A 14,364-nucleotide genomic window follows, 5' to 3' on the forward strand; every position below is an offset into this window, starting at 1 on the left:
ATATATATAATATATAAAATAGATCGATTTCTGTATATTTATATATGTGTGCTTACATGCCATCCATGTTCTGGTTTATAGATATAAAATACGTATAAACCAGACATAAATTATCATTAGAAAATAGAATTATAAATGATGTTTTATCATTTCTATAATGATAATCCTAAAATGATACCATTTTACAATTATAAAATGTTACCACATCATCCTAGAATGATAACATTTATATAATCATATTTATCTATCGTTTTATGCAGGCATAAAATTGCAGACAGGGAAGGATATATTGAAATATTCCCTTTGCTCCTCCTGCCCCTCTTGAAGAGGAGCTTTAAGGTGTGGATGTGGCACTTGGGGACACGGTTTAGCGGTGACCTGGGCAGTTCTGGGGGGAGCATTTGGACTCTGTGATTTCAGAGGCCTTTTCCAACTCTACAGTTCTGTATTTCTCCTGGTGTGATTGGCATTTCCAGCCCACAGCTTTCCCCATCCTGGGTTATCCATTAACTCCAGCAGCCTTCCCCCCCTCCCCACGGATGTGTTCATGGAGGCAATCACAGATCTCTGTGACTTATCCATGTTCCCGTTAAATTATCCCGTTTCTGCTCTGGGATAAGAAACTCAGGGTCTCAGCTGGAGGTGGCAGGGATGCTTTTTTTGGGGGGGTTAGAATGAGGTGTTTTGAGGGGTCTGTTTGCCCCAAAATTCCCAGCAAGCCCTGAAGTGGGAACGTTGCCCATGGAGTGGGTGTTTATCCAGCCCCTGTTCCCGGCAGACTCAGCCAGGTCATGTCTTGGTGATCCATTAACCAGGGCATGGGGGGAGAGAGGCCCCTGTGCAAACCTTGCAGCTGCTTGGAAAGCAGCCAGTGCTGCTCTTCCCTGGCCATCCAAAAAAACAAAAAACCACCCGAGGATTCATCAAAAAAGGAGCCATTCCATGGGAATGCTGGTGGCAAAGTGCCACGGCGAGGGGGGGAAAGAAGGAGCTGCAGTGGTCTTGAGTGTTTGGGTAATGCTGAGGCAATGTTGCTGGAATGGAGCACGTTCCCTCTTTACTGGGAATTTTTAGAGGAATTCTGCGTTATTAAAGGTGTGTCGTGAAATCTGCCTCGAACTGTGGCCAAGGCACAGGGCGTATTCTCCGTGCTGGGGCTGTTGTCTCACTGGGTATCCAGAAATTCCAGCAGTGACAGCCCAGGAATCTCTCAGAAAGGGCAGCAGGAGATACCCTATCCCGTTCCACCCCCCTGCTCCCAACCTCCTGCCCGCTTGGAGCTTCTTTGGTCAGGAAACGTGCAGGAAAACTGTTGTATTTCTGATGATCTGAGCTCCTTGAGTCGAGGCAAGACCCGGCTTGCAAAGAATGTGAGTGATTTCTGTGTGGATAATAAGGAGAGGGAGAGCAGCAGGCAAAAGGAGTTTGTCTTTCATTCCCCTCAGCCCTGCTCCTGAGGCTTTGCCCTACCCAGCAGAGCTATTCCTGATTATCCCAGGTGGATTAATCCACGTGGGGACCTTCCCGAGTCCTCCCTTGTGCTTTATGGATGCAACTGTTGAACAGGGAAAAAAAAACCCTACCAAAATTTACTTTTCCCCCCAAATCCCCCCTAAACATGGATTCCTTTGCAGATTCTAGCCCGGCTTTTCCCTGCAGGCTGGTACTTGGGAGCACAGCAGAAATCCAGCTCCAACTTCCAGTAGTGACTCCTCTCCAAAACCCTCCTGGTGCTGGCACAAACCAGAAGCCCTGACACATTTATTTGGGTTTTTTTTTCTACAGAAAAGCCCTAGCAAGGGCAAACACAGAACTTGTGAGAGGTGTCATGGCAGAAGAAAAGCTCCAATAAACAGATTTATTACCTGAAACACCAGGGGATCTCTGACTGCAGGTAAAGGCCTGGGAGCTTTGTGCCGTGTGGCACAACTCTGAAAAGAAAATCCTTAAAATTTGCCCTTTTTGGGTGAGAGGAACCTTGGCAGCTTCAGGTGTGGTTGGGGAAATATCTCAGGGGAATTTCTACAAGGCTCAGATATTTTCTTTCCCCCCCCCCTCCATCTCAAAAGGGACTGATCTGTGTCTTTTCACAGCAGGGAGAGCTTAAGCCTAGCCCTGAATTCCTCACTCCATCCCCAACAACACATCCACGGATAACGTGCCTTTAATTACCATTAATTACTCTGCCAAAGACACTGCCTTAATTGCTCCCAAACAAGCTCTGGACATGCACAAGCTGTAGTGGAGACAGCAAGTCCCTCAAATCCCATTCCCTGCAGGTTTGGCCCCTCCTTTCCCAGAAAATCTAATTCCCAGTGGTTTGCTTCAGGCTTTCCATGTCAGTTTTCCAGGTGATTTTCAGGCTGCCCCGATGACACAAGGCCTTGCTTCAGGGTGCTCTCGCCTCCCTGGGGATTAGCAAGGCGTGGGAGATCTTTTCCAGCAGCTCCAGGGGGACATCCCAAGCAGGAGGGATGGGAGAGTCCCTTTCCCTGCAGCAGGAGAAACGGGAAGCAAGAAGAGGGAATGAACCCTCAGTCCTGGCCAGGCTGGATGCAGCGAGTTCTGTGAGACAAGGACAGCGTGAAAAATTCAGTTTTAAGCCCAGAGTGCTCAGGCCAGGCCTAATGTCTTAGAGGGAAAGCTCTTGCTCACTGTGGAAGAATTACAAGGAGATCGACTTCTAAAACAAAACAGTGGCAGAATCTCCAACCAGCAGCAGCTGCAGGCAACAAAATCAATCCCAATCCCATTTTCCCAGCCAGGCTGCTCGTCAGACACGATCTTAGTGCAGCCTGGGAGGAGGAGGGAGAAACACAAACTCGAATTCCTGAGGGCAGGACTGAGGAAATCCATGGATACAGCAACAAGCACCACATCAGCCAAAACACAGGGAAGCCCCATGGCAACCATTCCCAGGAGGAGAATATCAGAATCACAAAATCATGGAAAGATTTGGGTTGGAAGGACCTTAGAGCTCATCCCATCCCAGCCATGGGCAGGGACACCTCCCACTGTCCCAGGCTGCTCCCAGCCCCAATGTCCAGCCTGGCCTTGGACACTGCCAGGGATCCAGGGGCAGCCCCAGCTGCTCTGGGCACCCTGTGCCAGGGCCTGCCCACCCTCCCAGGGAACAATTCCTTCCCAAGATCCCATCCAGCCCTGCCCTCTGGCACTGGGAAGCCATTCCCTGTGTCCTGTCCCTCCATGCCTTGTCCCCAGTCCCTCTGCAGCTCTCCTGGAGCCCCTTTAGGCCCTGCAAGGGGCTCTGAGCTCTCCCTGGAGCCTTCCCTTCTCCAGGTGAGCACCCCCAGCTCTCCCAGCCTGGCTCCAGAGGGGCTCCAGCCCTTGGAGCATCATTTCCCCAGACACCTGTACCCCCCTGCTGCAGGTGTGGTTACACCCCCTCAGCTCCTCTCCCTGCTGCTGGAGGCTGTGCCAGGACCTGTTGTCCATCTTGGGGTCCCTCTCAGCAGTAGCCTCTGGTCCCCAGGGGGTACCTTTGAAGGCCTTTCAAATAAATACCTCTTTTATTCCCTTACTCCTGTCCAGTCTCTGTGTCTAGGAGGCCTCTTAAGGCATCACAGGTTGCTATCAATCATCACCACGAACCACTCATGTAGGCCAGGGCACCTCCTAGCCCGGCCATGGTTCCAAATGCTTGTGTTCCAGGTGAAATCCAGACCCTCCGAGCTCGGCTCCAGCATTCCCAGTGTTCCAGGTCACATTCCTGTGCCAAACACCTCCGCCAAGATCCCCTCCTGCCCAGCTGCACAGGGGATTAATGCAGGGACAATCATGAGGGCTCTGCCTCTTGCCTTCCCTTAAGTGCCAGCTCCTCCATGTGATGCCAGCTGCCAGGAATTTTATCCAAAGTTTGGTGGTATTTCGTGGTTTAGCACGAGTTCCACGTCCTGGGGGATGACTTTTCATGCCCACCTTCCTTCTCAGATGTTGGAAGGGGAACTTTGCAGCCTCCTGGGTGATGCAGCAGATTGGAAAGAAGCCAGGACTTAGCATTTTAAAAAAACAAAACCAAAAAACGAGCAGACTAAAAATGAACTCCTGAGTTTTATTCCTGTTTTGGGGTTTTGCAACAGCTTGCTGGAAGTGGTTCTGCCCCTTCTAACAGCAGAAGTTGCATCAAAAGTTGTCCTAAGAAGTAATGCAGGGCAGTCAGGGGAAACAGAGGGTGACTGCAGTGACCAAGCCCCAGCAGGCTAAGGGTTCCCACCCACGAGGCCCCATCAGAGCTGGAGACAAAACCCCGTTCTCCCAGAGGTTTCAGCCTGTCCCTGTCCTGAAGCTCCCCACTTGGGAAGCTGCACCCCACCACTGTGTCTATAATAAGTAACTCTAATCACTGTCCTGAGAACCTCGAAATTCCCGAAGTGCCGAGTGAAAAATCACACGTTCTCCTGCTCCTTTCCCGAGGAAAAATGGAGCCTTTTAGCACCAGCAAGTGTGGGAAACCCCTGTTGGCAGAGGGTCTGGTGAGACCCATCCTAAATAACCCAAACACTGCCTGCTCTCATTCTTGGCACCAGAGACATCCAGTGCAGATCCGACCCTAAACCTTTGTCCTGGTGCGGTGACAAAGCCGAGGTGCATTTCCCAGATGGAAAAAGCCTCGGATCCCTGCACCCTCATGTCACGTCCCTGGTTGCAGTGGCGGTGTTCTTGCCACTGTTTGCAGACTCAATAAATTAAACTCCATTTCGCTCTCTCCTGGGAGACTTTAACCCCCGGGGAAGCGCGATTCCCACAGACCCCACTCTTGCTCACCCTCGGGCTCGCTGGAGGGAAGGGCAGTCAGGGATGGAGGGTGATGATTAATTAATTAATCTGTGTCCCAGCCTCAGCCTGAGCCCTGGCTGATCCATCCCCAGGAGCCGGACAGAGAGGCGCCAGGGAGGGACAATCCCGGCTGCTGCCCAAGTCCCCAGGGAAGAGGAGCATTCCCCAAGGCAGCTGCAGCACCTCCAAAATGGTTCTTTTTGGGTGGGGTGGCAGATGGATCCGGCCCATGGGAAAGCTGCCAGCACGGACAAGCAGGAGCACCCTCAGGAATTTGGGATATTCTCCAGCCCTCATCGTCTGAGTAGCCCTGGCTCTACCAGGTGAGTCCCCATGTACCTGAGAGATCCTGCACAGGGGCTGGGAAGGGAAAAGGAAGAACTGGAAAACCAAGATCCCTGTCCCGGTGTCACTGACCTCTCCCTGACCCCATCACACCCTATGCCAGGGCAAGTCCAGCACATCTCCCCAGCTCCAGGAAGGGAGACAGATGAGATTTTGGGGTGGGCTGGGGGGAGCAGCACATTCCCAGGGAAGGGGAAGACCCCGTTGTTGCTTTCTCTGCCATGAGCTCAAGGACAGGGAGACCCCCCCTCATTCCCCAGCCACCTGGGCAGAGGATGGAGGTGGCTGAAGGGACCCCTTGGTGGCATCCGGGGTGACCCAGGGAAGGAGAAAGCCCTTCCCGGTGGCCCACACCCCTCCCTGAGGAATCCAAGCTATGCAGGGAGCAGAGGTCACGGCAATCAGGTGCGGTGTAAAAGGGGAAGATAAAACCCCATAAATCAGGCTGTGGGAAGAGGAGGAGGGCACAAGTGCACAGAGCTGCAGGAGGATGGTGCCAGGACCCCCCCCCCCCCCCCGCCCCGGGCAGAGGGAGGGGGGAGCTGAGGGATAACCTGGGCTCTGGAGCAGCCTGGAGAGGGGGGATGGCCAGGGAAAGGGGAGCTGAAAGTATCCTCAGTGGGAGGAGTCACTTGCTTTTCCTCTGTGTAAAAAAAACCCAACAAAACAACAACAAAAAAGGAAAACGTGGGGGGGAAAACCAGAAGCAGTGGGTTAGGTATAGAAAAAAAGCCCTCAAAATACCATTTTGCTCCAGTTTTAGTCTATTTTGTTTTAATATTGTTCCTTCGTGGAAGATGGAGGAGATGCAAAACTCTCCTTGCAAAGGAAGGATTTTAAAACCTGTCATCATTTTTCTGCTTCGACAGGAGACCCCCTCCCTAAGGCTGGAAGCTCCGTTGTGCAAGCGTTCATCCCTGTGGCTCCAGCTTTCCACATGACCCTGCATGTCCATCCGTCCTGCTCCTGGCTTAGGGAGATGATGGATGGATGGACGGATGGATGAATGGATGGACATCTTGGCGACAGAGCTGGTGACCTGCTCCTCTTTCCTGAGCCCTCCAGGTGAAAACAAGTATCCAGACACATTTTTTGGGACACGGGAGTAGGAATAAGCTCCTGGTGAAAATCCATATTAATCCACATCATGTGGGACCATGAGGGTGGTGACAAACCCACACCAGACGCTCTGGATCTCATCCCACCTGGTCTGGTCAGAGCTGGTGCACCCTGGGACAGATGATCCCAATAGAGGTGATCCCAATCGAGGTGATCCCAATAGAATCCCAGTGAATCCACAGCAGGATACCGAGAGCCAGCTCCCGTGCAAAGTGAGGAGGAAAACGTGAGCCTGCCCCGTCTGGGGAGGAGCAGGTGGGAAACACGACCCTTGGAGCCACGGAAAATAAAGAGGGAACTGCATGGTCTCGTGGCTTTCAGCTTGATTTCACACACAGTGGGATCTTAAAATGCACCTTCCCAGTCCTGAGAAGCTCGGGAGCCTCTGGCCAGTCTCACCCAGCCTTGGTGAGGAGCGGGAGCCTCGCTGACACGGAACGCCCACGAGCCGTGCGAAAATAGGTGACTCGCTGGAGGAGCAAGAGAAAAAGCTATAAATATCCTGAGTGAGGGAAGAATTCATCACTCACTCAGCGCTTATTTTACATCCCAGAGAGCTGTTACACAAACCCCTGCCACGGAGAAAGGCCCGGGCATGAATCACTCCCCGTGAGATATCCAAGAATCCAGCCACAGAGGCAAAACCCAAAGGGACCCGGGCAGCCTTGGAGCCTCTGTTCCGACCACGTGCTCCTGTTCATATTCATCCAGGAGACACCCTTGTCCTTTTGGGAAAGATATCCGGGGGTAGAGAGGAAAGAACATCTCCCTTTGAAGGGCTTCTAATTCAAAAAGACTGAAGGGGAGCAGTGACCAGAGCCCAGGTACCATCCCCAGCCTAAAGGATCAGGGGAAAGGTTTTTTTAAGAGAAAATAGAAGAGAGAGGGATCAGCATCACAAGCCCATCTCCCTTCCTCCATGGGCTCCCACTGTGCCTTGCCTGACTTTTCCAGCCTGCAGGGATAACTGCAACTCCCTGTTCAAAGCCCAATTCATGGATTCGGGGAATCACAGAATGGTTTGGGGTGGAAGGGACCTTAGAGATCATCTTGTTCCACCCCCCCCTGCCACGGACAGGGACATCTTACTTCCCCCTCTTACCTCCTTGATGGAGAGGAGAAAAGGAGCAGCTAAAAGTTAAAGTGTGAAGGCTGTGGGGATGAAACCTGTTCTCCCCAATCCAGGATCCCAGATAAGGTAGATGCCTGGAATAACCCAAATAGCTGAGATAACCTCTGGGCTGGGGCCTGGCATGTCCATCCATCACTGACCCGGGGCCAGGAGCCTGCTCTGACCTGACCCAAGCCTCCACACACCGCAGCCACTCCTCCACCTTGCAGATCCCAGCGTTGCTCCAGGCAGGGTCAAGGTCTCGGAATCCTGAATCCGTGTAGGGGAGGGTCATGGGCGCTGAGCCTGGTGACTCTGAGCTGTGCTGGAGAGCTCTGCTGGAGCAGCCAAGCCCACCCTGAAGGCAGTGGGATGGGGTGAAATGGGTTCTGACCAGCCTGGCACACAGGGGAAGGGTTGGCAGTGCCCAAGGTGGGTCACCAGCTGTGCTGTGGAGATTCTCCAGTGTCTTTGCTTATGGGACACCCCTGAGCTGGTGGGATGCTGCTCTCCAAAAGGTCAGGAATGGGCTGTGGAGGGGGCTCTGGATGAATTTATTCCCCCTGGTGAGCTCATGTCTTGGCAGGACAAAGCTGCAGATGAAGCTGAGCGGTTTCTCATCGGTCTCATCCGTGCCTCAAGCAATGCTGCCTGCTCCTTTTCTCCAGGTGGAGATAGTGAGGGTCTGTTTTCCAGCTCCTCCTCATTTTCTTATCTCTTTTCCCACTTCCCCAAAGCCTTCGAGGGCTGCAGCCAAGTCACCTCTGAAGTATGAGCCCATGTTCACCACCAGGTCAAACTATTCCCCAGAACAATCGTGGTTAAAGCCGAAGCTGAAGCCCCACAGCTTCCCTCCCCTGGAATTCCAAGGGTGGAGAGCCCTGGGAAGGGAGGGCAGCTCTGCTGACAACACGGAGGGGGTGGGTGGGATGGGAAAAATGGATCAGAGGTGTATTTGCTCATTGTGGGCTCTTCAGTGCCTCTTGCAAGGAGAGGCTCAGAGCGCAGGGCAGGCGCCCACAGGAGGCTGCAGGAGCCAGCAAGCTCTGCTCCTGTCATCATTCCTCCCGGGAAAAACAGCTTCCAGCAGCCTTAATTGGGCTTCCCTCATAAATCACCTTGATGTCACCCAGGTGCAAGCGCTTCCCAGGTTGGCATGTAAAGGCATTCCCTGTTTTCATCCCGCTCCATTCTTCACCTGACCTCTCAGAGGCCCTGTCCCCAAAGCCCCAGGGAGATCCCAGGAGCCCTGCTCTTCCAGGAATGTCGGCTATCCTGGGATGTTGTGCCCTGCTCTACACACACATTGATGCTTTGAGAGCATCAATGCTAGCAGCCAGCCACAGCACCTAGTTTCCTCTCCTAGCTTAGTCATTCTTCCCAAATTTCCTTCTTTTGTGTAGGGATTCCCTCTGTTTCCTGCTACAGGCTTCATTTTCCCTGTGCTAGAAGCACTCGGCATTATTTGTGCTGCCAGGGAGGCCGGTTCGTGTGTTCAGCTATTTTTATTCCTCCTGCCGTAGCATCTAAAGAATTGTTTTTCCAGAATAATCTCTGCGGGTCAGGAAGGGAAAGAAATCATCTTGGATACAGCTGAATGGATTGAAAGCGGTTTCCTACACAACAGGACCCCATCATCCTGCTGAGGTCTTTAATATTGATGCTCCATGACTCGATGATCCTTGTGGGTCCCCTTCCAGCTGAGCATATTCCATGGGTTCACTGGCAGAAATTCAAAGCACAGCCATGTTCTTTAAGACTTCAGGTCCAGGTGTCAGAGGTGCCAATCCTGGGGGAATTGTGGGGGATCCACTGCACCTCTGAGGACTGAAGGGTTTTGGTTTCTTTCCAGACCTATTAAACCTCAACTGAGCATCCCACAAAATTGCTCTCGCTTTCAGCGTGTCCAGGCCTGGCACCAGGAAACAAGCCCTGCCCCTGGCAGGGAAGTTGGAATGAGGCGATCTCTAAAATCCCTCCCAGCCCAAACCAGACTGCGATTCTGTGATCAAGCCTCTGCAAACATGGATTCCTTTCGGAAAGGATAATCAAAATATTTCTGGGCTCAGCTCATTCTCCATGGCTGCATCAGCGTTTGGGGAGTCAGGCTCCCTTTTGCTGCTCCTTGGAGGCAGCGTGGCCGTGCTGCAGCAAACCCAGCCTTGCCCACCAGCGTGGGATGTGTGGAGCATCCCTCATGCTCTGCCTGCAGGGACACGCCTGGAATTCCTGCTCCAAGCCAGGGACTGGCTGCTTCTGGCAAAGCTGTGCCAAGGAGACGAAGCTTTGCCAGCTCCTGTTCCCTGGCTCCTTCCTCTGGGGTCATTCTGGTCCCAGCGAGCCCCTGTGCCAGCCATCCCTGCTCCAAGAGGGATCCCTACCCAGCTCCACAGGGATCAGCCTCCAGCTGGTGGGTAATGACACAGGGGGCGAGTCCAAACTGCAGCACCCTCCTCAGTTGCCTCTGTGGGTGCTCGTAAGTCCAGGCTGTGCTGAGCCCAAGTGCCAAAACGTGTTCTCCTCATTGCATTCAACCAAAAAATCCCCACGGTTGCTCCTGAGGGAGGACATCCCCCTGCTTGAAGTGCACATCTGGATCAGGAGGAGAAGCAGCAAATGTGTGGAGATTTTCTGGAGAAGAACAGCCTTTTCTGGGTATTGATGCTGTCTCTCATTTGTGGGACACGCCTGAAGGTCTGAGTGTGCCTTAAACATTCCAAGCTTTCAAAACGCTGTCTTTTTCCTCATAGTAGCTTTCAAAAGGCTGTCTTTTTCGTCCTAGTTGGTGTTTGGAAGATGGCACATTCCAGAGCTTCTTTCAGCACCAGTCAGGTTTAAAACTGAGCCTTTTGCCCTCAAGAGTGTGAGCAGCCTGGAGCTGTTGGTTGAGAGGAATCCCTCCAGCAGTCCCTGGTCGGTGACCCTTGGTGCTCCCCTCAGTCTGCCAGAGCTGGAGAAGTGCTGTTTTCCAGCTGCAGCTCCTTCTTGGATCGCATCCTCACTCCCCAGCTGCTCCCTGGCCAAGGGTCTGGTCAGCTTTGAGGGCGACCCTGACTCTCCCTCCTCATGCCCACAGCACATCCCAGTCGGATCCAGCCTTGGACCAGCCTCAGTTTTGCCCTTTCCCTCCTGTTGTCACCATGAGGGCTCCCTGCTGGACATCTTATTCCCATCAGGACTCATCCCAAACCTTCTGGGCCCATGGCCCAGCTCAGCTCTGGGCTCAGGGTGTGTGGCAAACCCAAACGAGCCGTCTGGCCACAGTTGCTCTCTTAATCCTCCTCTGGCCTCTTCTTCCCTGTCCAGGCATCATCTAAACCCTGACCCAGCCCTGCTTTGATCATTTATTCACAGGCTGGACAGATTCTCTCCGTTACGAGCTACAGGCCTCTAATTGGATTGAGGGCCAGGCCTGCACCTTCCCCTGTAATTTAGCTTTAATTAATGCCCATTTATTATTAACTGTTTTCAGCTGGGCTTAGGCTTAATATCAGCTGGTTATTACCCAGAGGCCAGCACGGATTGTTTTCATCTCCTTTATTACCCATTTCAGTAATTTTCCCCCCTCCCCTGCTGACAGATGCCCACAGAATGTGCACGATCAGCATAAAGGATCCCTGTGAAGGAACAACGGGGCTTTCAAAGCCACCAGAGCCCGAGGAAATCCTCCCCACATCCCCAGGTCAGTGCCCAAGGCACGTGGACAAAGGAAAATCCCCCTGTGTTCCGCAGGAGATACACAGTTTATATTTTTTTTACTGATGCACCAAATCTGTAGATGAGGGTGGAAATTACCCGGGAGCAATCTTGAAAGAATTGGGGCATTTTTGTGTTCTTTTATATTTTCCCTTTTCTCATTTCGGGCTTTAAGAAAAAAAAAAATTAAAAAAAAAAAAGGAAGAACAGAAAAAGAAACCTTTCCTTCTACTTCCTTTTATCACATTTCCCTCCCCACCCCCCCCCAAAAAAACAAACTAGCAGTAGTGAAAGTATTGTACCACAAATCCAAAAAAGCAGCAATATTTAGGAGAGGCCTTCAGAGCATGGATTAAAAAATAGGGAGCTGAAGAAGGGAGAGGAAAGGTTGAAAAAGCCCTCTAGCTCCAGCCATGAACCTAAACACTGCCAGCTCCACCAAAGCCATGTCCCCACGTGCCACAAGCCACACTCCGAACACTTCCAGGGATGGGCATTCCGCCATTGCCCTGGCCACGCTATCCAGGAGGCAATTTTTCCTGATATCCCATCTAAACTGTCCCTCCTCCAGCTTGGCCAAGAGCATCGAGTGTGCAGGGCACTGATAAAACTCCTCAGAGCTCGCGGTGGGCTCTGGTGCCAACACCAGGCACCAGATCAAGCAGAAGTCTCTACTGCAAACGGTGACAGTGACAATTTTTGAGGGAAAGCAGCAGTGGTGAAGGTGAGACGAAGAACTGAGGCATGGGGAGGCCCCGTGCTCCCCTGTTGGGGGTGGGAGGACATTTTGAGAAAGGTCAGGAAGCGTTAGAGGAGCAAAAACATCCCCAAGGAGGGATGCAATGTGTGGCTTGCAGGTAAAAAGCCAGTGACAACTGCTTGGGCTTGACATTTCCCCCACCCTCAGGGGATATTTCAGTTCAAGGGGATGTTTCAGTTCACTGTTTCTCGGCAATTGTTGTGAAATTGGCAGTTCTTGCCCCATTTAGTGTTCTCTTCTCCCTGCTTTGCACTGAGGTTGCAAAATTGGCCTCTGGTTCTTGGTGGGGAAAGAAATCGACACTCCAGAGTTTCCAGGACTCCAAATCCCACCTTGCTCCCAACCTCCCTTTGCCCCAGGGGCCTGGGGGACACCGAATCTCCTTAAAACCTTGGCAGCAGCTGGGTGAGAGCAGGCAGAAGTCACTTCAAGCGGGTCAGGATGCCAGGGGACACCCCAGGCACGTGGCCTCGTGGAAATGGGAAAACGGGAAGGAGGGAGAAGTCTGTGGAGTGTTAAACCATCCCATCCCCACCGCAGCGTGAGAGCTGCCCTGGGACAATTACCTTGAGCCGAGAGCATCATCCAGCCGGGAGCTCTCTTCCCTGCGAAGGCCTCATTTGCTTTAATTACTCTCATTTGGAAGTCAATGCAGAGCGGCTTTCCTGGAGACGCCTGCCTGGAGCAGCCCTGGAGGAACTGGAAAACAACGGGAAATGTTTTCAGTTGCTTATCAGCCCCCTCAGGCTCGACGAAAAAACTGGGGAAATGCATCAACAAAACACTCGAAAGATGTTTTCTAAAGATGTTTTGCTCTTACCCAGGCTTTCAGCACAGTCAATTTCCCAGCCCTCAAGGCTGGAAAAAATCAGAGACCCATCGTCATCATCATCATCAAAGGATTTGGGTTGGGAGGCACCTTCAGAACCACCCAGTCCCTCCCCCTGCCATGGCCAGGGACACCTTCCACTATCCCAGGCTGCTCCAAGCCCCATCCAACCTGGCCTTGGACACTGCCAGGGATCCAGGAGCAGCCCCAGCTGCTCTGGGCACCCTGTGCCAGGGCCTGCCCCCCTCCCAGGGAACAATTCTTTCCCAAAATCCCATCCATCCCTGCCCTCTGGCAGTGGGAAGCCATTCCCTGTTTCCCATCACTCCTGGAGAGGACAGAAACCATAAATACTGGACGCTGCCAGTCCCAAGGGCTTTTTGGTAGCCAGGAGCAGCCTGGGTGAAGGTCCAGCGTGTTTTCATCCACAGCAGCTTGGGCTACCAAAGCAGTGGCTGCCTGTGGCCACAGCAGTTTATTTTGGGAGATCTAGAAGGCATGAGATTTGGAAAGGAACAGCACACTGGCAAGGAAGGATTTCTGAAATATTTTCTAGCCCTCTAAAAACAAATTAAAACTATTAAAACAAAAAGCTGATGTTGCAGCAAAATGTCACTACACGGGGAAAGAAAAATCAAGAGCAAGCCAGGCCTGTCCCCACTCTGTTGTCCCCCTCCTCCCTGAATTCCTTCAGAGCTGGAGCAGCGACTGCCACGATCTCTGGCTCTCCTGGGTATGAATTCACCAGGTTTCAGCCACTTCCAAGCCAGACTCTGAAAATAAGCTCTGCGTGGCCTTGCAGGTGACCCAGAACAAGCAGCAGAGCAGGGTTTGGATCACAGCTTTTAAATCCTGGCTCTGCAGCTGCCAGCGGCCCTTGTCACCAGCTGATAACCAGAAGGGCTTGATGTGGCACTGTTTACCAGTGCCCTGGAACGATGCCCTGTCCTGCGGGGAGCAGATGGCCAGCGCGGATCTGGGCATCCCCTCGGCTTGTTCGAAGCACTCTGCGTCCAAGGCCTCTCCTGGCATGACCCGACACATCCCGACGGTCCTCCTGCACGGCAGGAGCTCTGCAGCAGCTTTCTGTGGCCCCTTTTCCCCGTTTAGGCAAAACCTGGGAGCGGTGGAGCTGCGGTTTGCGTTTCCTGACGCCTCGTGCCGCAGGCGCACGCGGTCCCTGCGACGGCAAGGATGGAGCCTGGAGAGCGGCGTCGCTGGGAAGCGGATTTTGGGGAGCTGGAAACGCGCCTGGGGGCACAGCCTTGCTGTCTGCAAGCCTTCTCCCACGCTGCTCCTCCTCGGGGAAACAGCCTGCCCGAGGCGCATTTCTCACCTCGCCAGCCCTGGGAGGGGAGAGGCACAGACGGCAGCCAGGGATGGAGGAGAGGAGCTCCGAGGTTGCTGTGGTGCCCGCTCCGTGCTGGGCCAGCGGCTCCATCCCGTTCCCTGCCAGGACCTGCTGCTCCTGGCAGCCAGGAGGCTCTGGCGCCTGGCACCGCGCCCGTCTCGGAGCAGAGAAATGGTCCAGTGGCTCCTCCTCACTCCAGTCTCTGCCAGGTTTAACAAGGAAAGCTGAAGCTGCTTGGAAAACTGGGCATGCTGGCATCTTGCAGGGCTGCAGGGCGGCCCAGGCACCTGATAAAGCCAGTGCCGGTCCTCCAGTGCTGGAAGCATCCTCCCGTGAGGCTGGAGATCCTGCTCGCT

General features: G+C 53.1%; 1 long non-coding RNA gene across 2 annotated transcripts in view; it reads right to left on the bottom strand.

Moving 5' to 3' along the window:
* Positions 1 to 234: 234 nt before the first annotated feature.
* Positions 235 to 14,364, bottom strand: part of LOC108448940 — a 51,605-nt gene continuing 37,475 nt past the window's right edge. For both annotated transcript variants that reach the window (XR_001865036.1, XR_001865035.1), the window contains exons 3-4: positions 12,395 to 12,527; positions 235 to 6,731 (exon numbers count right to left, since the gene is read on the bottom strand). This is a non-coding gene — a long non-coding RNA (uncharacterized LOC108448940). The remainder of the gene's footprint in view (positions 6,732 to 12,394; positions 12,528 to 14,364) is intronic.

Source organism: Corvus brachyrhynchos, unplaced genomic scaffold, assembly GCF_000691975.1.
Source record: "Corvus brachyrhynchos isolate BGI_N302 unplaced genomic scaffold, ASM69197v1 scaffold79, whole genome shotgun sequence".
Lineage (NCBI taxonomy): Eukaryota > Metazoa > Chordata > Aves > Passeriformes > Corvidae > Corvus > Corvus brachyrhynchos.